The 12248-nt window shown below is 39.6% G+C and overlaps 1 long non-coding RNA gene across 1 annotated transcript; it reads right to left on the bottom strand.

The window, feature by feature from the left end:
• Nucleotides 1–5587: 5587 nt before the first annotated feature.
• LOC146822014 (uncharacterized) lies at nucleotides 5588–12248 on the bottom strand. The gene is made up of 2 exons (XR_014963221.1): nucleotides 12153–12248; nucleotides 5588–6903 (listed from the first exon to the last, which is right to left on the bottom strand). It is a non-coding gene; the product is annotated as an uncharacterized LOC146822014 (long non-coding RNA).

Here is a 12248-nt window from a genome sequence, read left to right on the forward strand (position 1 = left end):
TTTGAGCGATAAAAGCAAGATCACCAGGTTATCTCCTGTGAGTGTGCCATCAAAGCCATGGAACAAACTTGGCCTTAATATCATTGGTCCATTAAAATTCTCAATGTGGCCTGGTAAATCTATGCTAGTACTAGTAGACAATCGATGCCATTGGATTATCACCAAAGTGGTTAGTAGCATTGTGAAATTCTTAACTGATGCTTTTATGACAGAAGCGTATCAAATCCCATTGTAGTACACAATGGCGTTTACTTTAGAAGAAATTCAGGAGTCATATCTTCTTTTATTTAATGGGAAGGAGAAAGGTTGTAATTTATCTACAGCTTACTTGCCTAACATATTAATATTATACAATTGTGTCAAAATTCTTAGTTTGTATTTGTGATGTTATATCTATCTGTTTAAATATATACTAATGTACCATTCCTCCCCCACCCACATTCCCCTTGTCCTCTTAGAGCCCAATTTCGATATCTGACAAACCTGAGTCCGTCCGACATCGATTTTGTACTGGGACCAACCGACCTCCTATCTGTGCTCCCACCCAGCATTTAGAATACGACCGAACACTGTTCAGTCACACTCCTATTCTTTACAATGGGAGCATGCATTCCGACCGGGATGCATGCTCTCATTGTAAAGAGAAGAGGTGCAGTTCATCCCTGCACCCCATGACAGGCACCTCAAGGTGCATGCCACAAGGTGCAGGGATCAACCGGAGGCTGTGCACCCTTGGTGGCCCCAAAAGTTGACTTATGACAGCCTTTCTCTGTCGTGAAGGCCTGCACAGAAAGGCTGTTGGAATCTGACATCGTAATCCTTTGGGATTATTGGAGGTTTTCCAAATGGGTGGAAGCCATTCGGAAATCCTGTTCGGATTCCTTTCCACCCGACTCCATCCAAATGGATAGGTCGGAAATGAATCCGAACAGCAGATTACGATGCCATAGGAATGGCTCCGACAGAGGGTCTGAGCTATTTACTATAGCATCGTAATCGACCCTTAGTTGGTACTTACAAACACTCCATCAACCGTTGATTGTGTCAGTTGACTTTGTTCTGAGGTAATGTCATCAACAGCTGATGTGGCTGAGAAGCTACCATTGCTTTTGTCAATAAACACTCCTTTCAATCCTTTTTTGGAGTGTATCTAAACATGTTTTATAGTTTTAATGCTGGTATCTGTTTGCAGGCTGATGTCTTGGCTCGAGTATCTCAACTGTTTTAGGACTCTGGGGGCCAGAGATATTTTTTAAGGTGCAAACGGTCAAATTACCAGATTTAAAGTGCTTCTGTGCTGTCTAGAAGTTGTCAGATGACATTGGGATACCATGCTAGCACATGATTTTAGAATAAGTGTCTCCTCTCCGGTGTCCAACTGTTCCGGGAGATTTATGTTAAAATCCAAGCCCCAGCTGAACCTCGATGCACTCAATTGCTTGCAAAAATTGTACGTGTGGACCCAAATGGGAGAATTAACGCACCTCACACAAATACTTTATACCAATTAATATAGTTGGGGAGAACCACTCACAGTGGAATTGTACACAAAGAGGTGCTTTCACAGTTATGGCACCCTACTACCAAAGGTGACTCTTGTACATCAGAAACTAATGTCAAACAAGTGAACATTTAATAGAACTGCATTCAGCATCCTCATAAACATTTGATATATCCGTAAGAGTTATGGATATTTGTAAGCATGAATACAATCAGCGTTGTCAATCCTTGTAAAGGAACACACAAATACTTTTTTTCACTCTCTCGTGAACCAAAATAACGAAATCCAATTGTTTCTCCAAACCTTTCACTGTTGATTTATTCTGTACACTGACACTTCTATCAAAGATCAGCCAACCTGTGTTTCGTCTTTTAAAGACTTTTTCAAGGCAGTTCAGTATTCCTGATCCTAATGATCTTTATGTGTTGTTGCTAATAGTCATGATTGCCCATATATAGTGGCTGTAACTATTCTGCTATTCCAAGTGTTCCAAAATAAATATGACAGTCTTGATTCCAAATTCAAATCCAGGTTTGATTCCAAGCAAAAAGTATGTACATCGACAAGCTGTTATTCAATATATGAGTAGATTTTCAAATCACGGATGCCCTGCTATGATGTGCCACAGTATTTAAGAAATATAGAGAAAATCCATGATAAGCTCCCTTGCCGGTATCAACGCCAAGGTGTCCCAAACACAAATCTGTACATGGCAATGTGAAAACAGTGAAAAGCTTGGAGAAACAATTGGATTTCATTATTTTCTTTCATGAGAGAGGGAAAACAAGTATTTGTGTGTTCCTTTACATAGATTGACAACGCAGATTGAATATTGTATTCATGCTTACAAATATCCATGACACTTATGACTATGTCAAATGTTTATGTGGGTGCTGAATGCAGTTCTATTGAATGTGTACTCAATTGCTTGTTTGGGTCATTTTTGTTCAAATGTGTTTAAAAAGTTCAGAATAGGGTCATTGAGCTCCAAACCAGATATATTGGTCTGCCTGCATGTGGGAAATCTCTTTATGTTTTAATAAAGGCTTGAGGAGGCACCTCCTCTCCATAGCCATCTTGGTGCACATGCAGGTTAAGTGCAGAAGGTCCACTTATTTGAACAGCATATGCAACAACCTCTGTTGCTAGAGTACAGCCAAGAGCGTTTTTCCACAAATATGGGTGGGCTCCCCAGGTGGCAGCGCAGCAGCCTTAGTTTCAGGTGAAGCGGATATGTGTAGGCTAGATACAATGCCTGCTCTAGCTTCACGTAACTATGGATGACTATCCAAGCATGACCTCTTTTTGAAAGCTCCTCTTTGTCCTGTAATAGAGAAATTGTGGCCATTTTGGATTTAACTAGATTTGTGAAGGTGTTGTATGACAGTGGCAGAGCTCAGAGGTTCCAAAGGTACAGGCTTACTAAAGATTGGTCCAGGTATTCTTTGAAACTGCTGCTGTTCTTCCAAAGGCCATGTTATCGATTGCAGACCACAGGATGTTGTTTAGAGTGCTAGGCTCTGTGTGTTTTAATTTAACGCAGAACTTGAAAAAGGCCCCGTGCCACCTAATTGATTGCCTCATTAGGCCAAGCTCTAGCCAAATTTTGAACTGGAGAAGAATTCTGGGCTAAGTTTAACACATAGCGCTACATTTTTTTCGGAATTTGTACAGAAGCGCCAAATCTTGACAAAACAGGGCCTCGCTACCATGAGTTAAGGTTGACAGGAGTTTTGCTGCCATGACTTTCAGGAGAGGATCAAGTGTTAGGCTTTTTAATTTCTCGCAGAGGGTGTTGAAAGCGGTAATTAAGGCATTATTCTTGTTTGTGATGTGATGTGATCACAGCTTAAGTTTTTCTTGTGTGCCCCACTAACCATTATCACCTTGGTTTTGTTTTGATTGATGACCAAGTCATTTTGTGTAGCATGCAAATGCAGTATGTTAACTACACACTTCGCCACTTTATTGTAAATATGCCCTTGAGCTTGCATCACATGGAGACATCTTACAGCTCAGGGCCTGCAAATTCCCTGGAGCCGCGATTCTGAAATTTCTTAAGTGTGAATTTCAAGTGTTTCACTTAATTAATCTTAACTGGTAGCCATTAACTGTTGATCTTTCTTGCCACACTGATGTTTCTTTATTGTCCAGTCAATGCTTTTTCTTTAGAAAAGAAAAAGTTAATTTATTGCACACACTACTAAATACTACACATTAATTTCCAAATATGTACATATGTCAAATAGAAAAACCTTAGATTACATTATGAAATCAAATGTCAACATTATTATATTAATAAAGCATTTCAAAATTAAAATAATGTGTTTGTGTGCTTTTTATATACTTTCAGGACACATGGAATGCAACCATAAAAACAGACCCTAGCGGGCACTACACTTCCTAATGCAGCTCTTCAAATTAAGTCAGAGCAGTTCAGACACACCTTTTATTGGAAGGGTGAAAGGAGGTAGAATGCTACTACCAGCATTTACAGTATTGTTTCTTGTTTGTATCTTTCAAAGGCAAACTCCTTTATTTGAACAGTTTGCAATAATTTTAGGTCTCAACTACAGATACCTTTAGCTGTTTGTTAGCCAGACCTATTGTTTCCCTTACGATAGAGTAAGCTTTCATTCAGCCCCTTGCACACACTTGGATGACCTCAAGTGACTGCCTCACTGGCCACTTCTTGATTCTCTGATGTTCTTTCCTCTTCTTTTCCCCCACACAGCAGCATTTAGGCCTCACATTGTTCTGATTGGTTATTCATATCATTCCACTTCTTATGTGGTGGGCATTCAATAAACACATTTTCTTTGCTTTAACACTCCATGGGAGTGGATATGTTTTTTTTGTGCTTTATCTCTTCTACCTTCCCAGTCTGCTGCTTTTCCCTCCACGACTCGCACAAAGTGTTGCTTCTCCTGCACCTCCCCATTTTTCTTGTTCTCAAAGATATATATTTAAGAACCCCACCCCTGCTCGCGAGCCCCTACCTGCTTGTTGTTCCTTTCCCCTATACCACATTTTACTTTTTTAATGTTTTTTCACCTGCCACCGTTTCAGCAGGCGTCCCACTTAAAATGGATTATACATCTTTTAAGATGACCACCCACAAGTGTATGTACACACATGTATGGTGGCCAACATAAAATGGGTAAATGATATTTGAGCAAACTCTTTCAAAGATGGCTGCTGTAGATGCATGTGCAGCCACAACGACCATGTTTAAATGAGTCTGGTCAAATATAAGGAACACATTCTAAGATGTTCTCCAAAGATGTTTCATCCACTGAATAATGAATGTATACCTTCTTTTTAATTCTCTAGAATCTCACTAATACATCATAGCAGTAGACACAATTCTATTAACTTGGATTTGAAATACTTGATGCACTTCACTGTACACAATAGCCATCCAGGAATTCTATGTGAGTTAAATATACATCTGAAGATGCACTCAACCTTAGAGACCTCAGCCTCTGTAAAATACTGTGAAGACTGTTGTTCATCACAACTGATTTACAAGCACTCATCTGTTGATACTTTAGATGCACTTAGTTAGCTCTTTCCAATATGATTCATGCTCCACAGGCTATGCTTCTACTCTGGACAAATCATTTCTAAATCATCTTTGAAAGCACCACAATTTAATGAAAACTCTAAATTTGACGGTTATTTTATTATGAGGTGACATCCATTAAAACTTGGAAAGTTGGAAAAGTTTGCTTGTGAATCTGTGTTCTTGGATCCTGATAGTATTGCAACCATGGTCAAAGCCAGCCGGTCTGGCTTATAAATTAAAATGGAAACTGACCAATTGGCTTTGCGAATACTTGTTAAAACATAGAACTAAAACCCTGAACACATGGTTTAATAAAGTTCTGTGTGTAAGCATTCATTGCCAATATCTCTGTGTAACCTAAAATTCACATGTTCAAATTTGTATGTTTTCATTTTAAGCATATGGCCACCATGTTTAGAAGGAGACATGTAACAAAATCCATGTCTTTCCTTATTTTACTTTTGTGGTGTTAACATTGCAAGCCTCTGTTTGCAAATACTTTTAATGAATACACAAAATCAGGTGAAAATACTAAACAATTTATTGGCTGAATCAGTGGAGAAACATTTTTAAACAGAAAAATGAAAGCAATAAGCTTCAGTTTATTAATTCACAGATGAAAAAGTAAAGTGGGGTACACGCATATGCCAATTAATAGAAACCATAAAATTCTGATAATGTTGACTTCATTTCATTCTGATGACAGATCAAGCAAAAGAAGAAGAATGCTTAAATTGTTAAGCAGTGTATCAACACAGTAAGCTTACATCAAGCTTTGGTTGAACTTCACAAAAACAAGAAGTGCCCTGAGTTTGGACACTTGACCTCAGTAGCTTGAATCATTCTATATAATAACATTTTCTTATATGACAAGCATTGATTTATATTCAGGTTAAGAGCATAAAATATCTGTGCAATTTGAAAAACATATTCCAGTGACATAGCAAAGTGACTTAAGCATATATTTCTATGATCTCTACAGGGTCCAAAGACCACAGAAGTCTGAGACAACCACAGTTCTTCCTATTGTGTAGTAATAACAATACATATTTCATTTGCAGCATTATAAAATGGCACAGCCAGAATACCAAGGGCTGTATTACAATATCAATATAATTACGTGTTTTGATAATACAGAAGTTCTGAATGTAATGAGAATAATATTTTCATATCATGATATATGATTAGATCAGTGATTGCTCAGAACGGTTCACTAAAATGTAATACCAAGCAAACAATGTAGCAAAAGTATTCAGGAGATGGACATGTACATTGTGGGTTGCTGGATTGTCATGGATATCACATTTTAATACCTATTTTCTATCTGTGTAATGCATAATCCAGACACCAATGTTTTCTTCCAAAGCCGCACCCAGGGTAGGGTTTAAAAATATGAAATCCTACAGATCTGTTGACTCCACATATGCCATCCAAGCAGTTTTTGTCGAAAGTGATTCGGCATTTGCCAAGACTTTAGTTTTCTTACTATTTGATTGCCTTTTATTGTTTTTCTTCAAGATTAGGTCTGTATTTGCAACAAATTGATATGCTTTTGCCTCATTCACAGGTAACATTGTAAATAAGTGTAGACGTTCACAATTCACTATGAATAGAATTTGACATAAAAAAATCACTAAATGTGCTTTACAGTGTTAAAGTAAATTGCTTCCAGGCTCTATGAAGGCATTGCGATTTAAAGGCATTTAACTGTGGTGAATATAAATACATTCTGGTAGCAGGTGGTTTCGCTCCATCAATCTGTTTGCCTTCATGCCCTGCCCATGAATGACATCCCCGCAGCTAGCAGCCTTGTTCTCCAGTGTTCAGGAATTGGCTAGGGAAAGAACAAATCACACATTTAGCAAGAGGAATGTGGGATGACCAGCACAAATATTTGTATACAGCAAAATATATGTCCATGTATTTGCAACATGGAAAGCAAATGATTATTGTGCACCTGAGCCTGCACCTAAATAAATGTTGGCGTTATTTGAGATTGCTGTCTGTAGATGCTGTCAGCAGCAGTGGCCTAGTAGTGTATCATGGACCCTTATGTAGGCACCAGAAATAGGCATCCACCCCCGTTTGTTAGTAAAATACAGTCATAACTGAGGTGCAGAGGGCCATTCACTGCACCTGCTGCACCAATGACAGATGTGCCTCTGGTAATCAGTAAAGTGCACAATGATTGATGTTAGCTCAATACTGCACCATATAACTGTGTTTTTCCCTGCCGTTGGTATTTAAATAAATATTAGGAGTTTTCGCTTTAGACTTTGAAGCCCTGCTCACCATCTGTACTCCCAAGGGTTGAAGCGATGTGCAGCGGAGGAGAGAGAGCCTTGCATGAGGTGGTCCCTGGGCGAGGAGCTTGTGACTGGAAGCATCGGAGTGAGGTGGTAACTTGTGTTCTGTCCCTCTTGGCCTTTTCTGTTACTGTACACTCATCACTTTCTGTCCTGCAGAGGACAGCTCTGCCCTTTCCCTTTTCTCTGTGGCTTAACAGGATATTCTCACACCATGGGCCTTATTTACAACATTTTGCCATAGAGTAGTGCCGGAGGCCTTCGTGCTGGGCTGCCCTATGGCAAAAGAAAAGAACAGGAATGCGCTGTATCTATCAGATTTCTGTCCTTTTCTCCTGGGCTGGCGCACAATGGGCTGTTATGCGCCAATGAAGGCACCTTTTCACCATGGTGCAAGGGCACCTGCGTTGCAGGCCTGATTGTTATTGTGCGATTGTTTTTGTGCAGTAAGGGACACCTTACTGCATAAAAACAATCACTAGAGGCTTTTTCTTCTCTTTCTATGTGTGCTGCATAATGCAGCACACATAGAAAAAGGAAAAACAAGGAGAAATAAAGGGATTTTTGGCACTGCCTCAGAGTTACGATTCCTTGTAAATCTGGGGCAGTGTCAAAAAGCCATTGGCGTTGCCGGAAACACTCACAGCAACACCCATTGCATGGCCCTTTAAAGCAAAAAACTGGGAAACAATATGTACAAGGCCGCATTAAGACACGCAAATTTGCGTAGTGCTGCATCGTAAATATGGAGCAGACCCCTGCGCCACTACAGCATCGCAAAAAGTGATGCTCCGGAGGTGCAGCCTCATTGTAAATGAGGCCCCATATGTCCTGGGTTATCACAGCACACATTGGAGCTTATTTACAAGCCCTTTGCGTCACCTTGCACCGCCATTGCTTTACTTTTTTGACACAGCAGCTGCGCTGCATCTGCCCCATATTTACATGGATGCAGATGCGTCACTATTATACAGGCTGCGTTGGTTTTCACCTGCGTGAAAATCACCTGCGCCTCTTGGGATTTTAATTTATGCAAGGTAGGCGATCCGTCCGTAACAACTACCTTGAAATTGATCCAGTGTATTTACCACTTTTTTTTTCAAGCAGCCTTCCGCTGCTCTGCCAATGCGTCCCAATCCCTACGCCTGCCAAACCCAGGCGTAGGGATGGTGCACTGGTTGTGCCCAAGACACAATACCAGCTGCAGTGACTTGATTGCAATATGCAATCAAGTCACGAGGTAAGTGGGCCACATATGGTAAGTATGTGCACATAATTTCACAATTTGTGACATTATGTACTGATGTCACACATAGAAGAGGGCACTATACCCACTTGTATGCGTCACAACCAGGACCAATATGTTCGATCGCAAGGTGACTTGGTCCCCTTCTCACGCTCGATTACATTGGTCCACATTCAGTAGGTGATGCGTCAGTTAAAACTGTAACCTCTGTATTTTGAAGCATTGCTGGCGTTGCGTCAGTTTTCAAGCTAACTCTTGTACTGCGCCAAAATCTCCTGTGCCTTTGTGCGTTGTATTGTAAATACGGCGCATCCATGTTGGCACAAGGGTTTCTCATGTAGGCACAAGAAACTGACGCATTGCTGCTTTAACGTAGCGATGCATCAGTTTCTTGTAAATGAGGCCCATAAAGTCCAGCCCTTTGTCTTCTTTCCTTTTTAGCATTTGAAAGAGATGCTCTGGCAGGACGTATTTGTATTAGCTCCTCTGATAAGCAGCTGATATGCTCAGATGTACCATGGGGTTTCTTAAGCATTAGAGTGCAAAAGAAAGGAGGTATAGTAATAGGTACATCTTTACAGGTGTCCCTCATGAAAGATGGTCACACAGAGTTCATCAACTCGACCTTATTTTGTAATCTGAGAACTAAAGTCATCTGGGTACTTTCTATTCAGATCATCTCATTTGCTTACTGACTTAAATGAGAAAATACATTTTAATATAGTTCAAATGCCTTTTTCAAAATCAGAGAGCTTCTTCAGCCAAGAACTCATGATCAGGTAATTCAAGTATCTTTGAAAATCTGGTCAAAAATTTTGCAATAAACATTCAGACAAGAGTGTGCAGACAGCACCTTCATTATGGCCAATGATAGACTTGCTTCCGAAATGGAACCAATGAAAAATTCCACCTATGCTCACTGATGTGAAGAAATGTGACTCGAAATCTAAAATTTCCAGTAAAGGATTGCAAAAAGTCCCTCAGCTTTGAAGGTTCTGCTTAAAAATGGCTGCTGTTACCAAAAAATCAAAGGTTTGGGTGGCAAATATTCTGTCTTAGTGCAGTAGAGTTTCTGTATCTCTGTTGTTTCAATAAATTAGGATCCATAGCGCTGGACCAGGCAAGACGCTGGCACCACAATCTGTATGTGCAGGATGTAGTGGGTGTTCCAACCATCCTGGACTAGCCTGCTTGAAGAAGGAGTGACTCACTTCTGTAGCCCTTTTGCCTGACCACTATAAAGTATGTGATAGAAGTCTTCTTCAAAGGGTCAATTTGAAAAAATAATCCAAGAAAGGCAAGGAAACTTGATGAGCAGATGGGAGACAGAAGAGAGACCAGGCACGGATCAGCCTTAACCAAAACAGGGAAGGACCAGGACACTCCAGAGAAGGTTCATTATAAAGAGAAAGTGAATCATGAAAATACAACTTGAAACAGTATAAAAATATTAACAGGAGGACATCGATGCCAATTATAAGTACTTTCAACTGTGCTGCGGTGCAGTTTCCCTTTCAGATCCTGTCATTTTACATGTTCTAGAAAGCAACAGCTCTCCCATGTGAAAGGATACTGGCAAGAAGAGGGTCAGTGCCCATCTTACTTTGGGTAATTTAACGGGTAAAAAAAGTGCACCATCTTTGATCCGACATGTAGGAATGTGTCTAAGGTTATATCAAGGGCTGCTGCCTTTACAACCTTCCAGGTCAAATGTCTCTCAAGCACACTACTCTGAAAGCAGCCATTCTTCCAATTCCCAATGGTGGAGAAGCAATTGCTGAAGCAAGAAAATAATCGACTGGATGGAAGAGCATGCCCCAATTCTGAGCGGGGCCCCACAGCCGGAGAGCGCAAAGTTTACTCTGGCCCAGAATGCTGTGGTCCCGGCAATCATGCACCAACTAAGGGAGACACGAGAGGACACTTACCCATTACCTCGGTAAAAGAGAAGAACATGCTCCCATGGTAACACAAGAACTTGAAGGCCAACTGCAGAAAGGAGTCCCAGCCAAGGCACTGCATTGGGTTCATGTGAACAAGTCCTGAGAAACCTACAGCTTGTATTCAGGAATTATTTTACATGTTTTCCTAAATTTGAATCTTGGACATAATAGGTCTCTGCCCGTTGAGTTAGTTTTGAGTCAAACTGTGTCTGTTGAACTGGCATAGGGCCTATGCTTTGGTAAATACTGCAATCAGTAAACAATTGCCATGCAGCATCACCTGAGTACCGAGTCTATAACTCAGTTATGTGTGGGTTTAATCAACATCATCAAACTCTCTTTGTTTTTCATTTCCCGACGAGAAACTTGACACCCTCTAGTTGGCTGTAGGACTATATAACCAAAACTCTATGGCTCTAGTTGGTGTTTTTGAGCCATCATACCAATTAGCCATGATTTGACATTGCTTCTTGTGGTGACACCCCTCCCCCCCCCCCCCCATGGCTTAGAGTAATACTTTAAGAGCATTTAGTGAATTTGGATTATTTTTATTTTTATTTATTATTTTGCCATTGTTTTTTTTTTGTTAATTTCTGTTCATCTTTCATTAATGTTAGACTTATAGTTTGTTGATACATTTTTTACACTTTGACTTATCAGTACTGTTGCATAACTAGCTGTTGTAGATATACCGTAAGCCCTTTCTCTGAGGACAATGTGCTTCCTAGGTCAAGCTACCGAGAATGAGCCAACATATTCCTAACAGAATCATTTTAAATGTGCACCAGAGTATTTGGACCTAATGATAGCTCATCAAGTTTGTTCCCTCTCTCTCCAGGTTAGAATGCCTATTTAGTTTAAGTTTATCTTGAGCTCTAATAAATGTAATCATAGATCCTTTAACAACAATTGTTACTTTTTATGGATATATTTTGCCACCATAGATTTAAACTTTGCAGTCATATTTAGTACCATTCAGTGCTGTTAAATTTTCACTAAGCATTGTTTTCTTTCTTTGTCACCTAAAATAAAGGTTACTCAAACTTTTGAGTATCAAGTTCTGCAATCACCCAATATCACACAGTGGCTGATAGATTGCAGCAGACATGGTTAAGAAATTAAGGATAGTCCCAAATGAAGGGTAGATATTGCATTGCCTCCATTAAAAAATCCATAAAAAAATCATTCAATTAATACCTTGCTTTCTGTGGACTTTTTCTCTGTGCTAAAATAATTTCTAAGTTGTATTTTGGATAAATCCTGCATTTACACCATTTGACATAAACATAGTCATAACTAAGGATTCTTTCTGTTCAAAAACATTGGCATAAAAGCAATATCCTCAAATACCACATAGAGGTAATAGACAAATTCTATACAAGTCTAAGACTAATGAACAGAAAATGAAACAGATGAATTTAAAAATAAAAAATAATGCAATTGGTAAAAAGATATATAAGTTTGAGTTTATAATACAACATTCTGCTTACATCATTGCTCGTATTTTGCATTTATTGTGGAGATATGAAGCAGACTCATTGAAACTTAAAATCTTCAACGTAAATAAAAATACTTTGAATATACTCACTGCAGAGTCCCTTTTCACAGTTGCCAGGGCATTTACTGCATGGGATACCTGTTGTATATGGTGTTTTAATTCTATCTTGAACATTTCCCCTGAAGC

This window comes from Triturus cristatus, chromosome 6, assembly GCF_964204655.1.
Source record: "Triturus cristatus chromosome 6, aTriCri1.1, whole genome shotgun sequence".
NCBI lineage: Eukaryota > Metazoa > Chordata > Amphibia > Caudata > Salamandridae > Triturus > Triturus cristatus.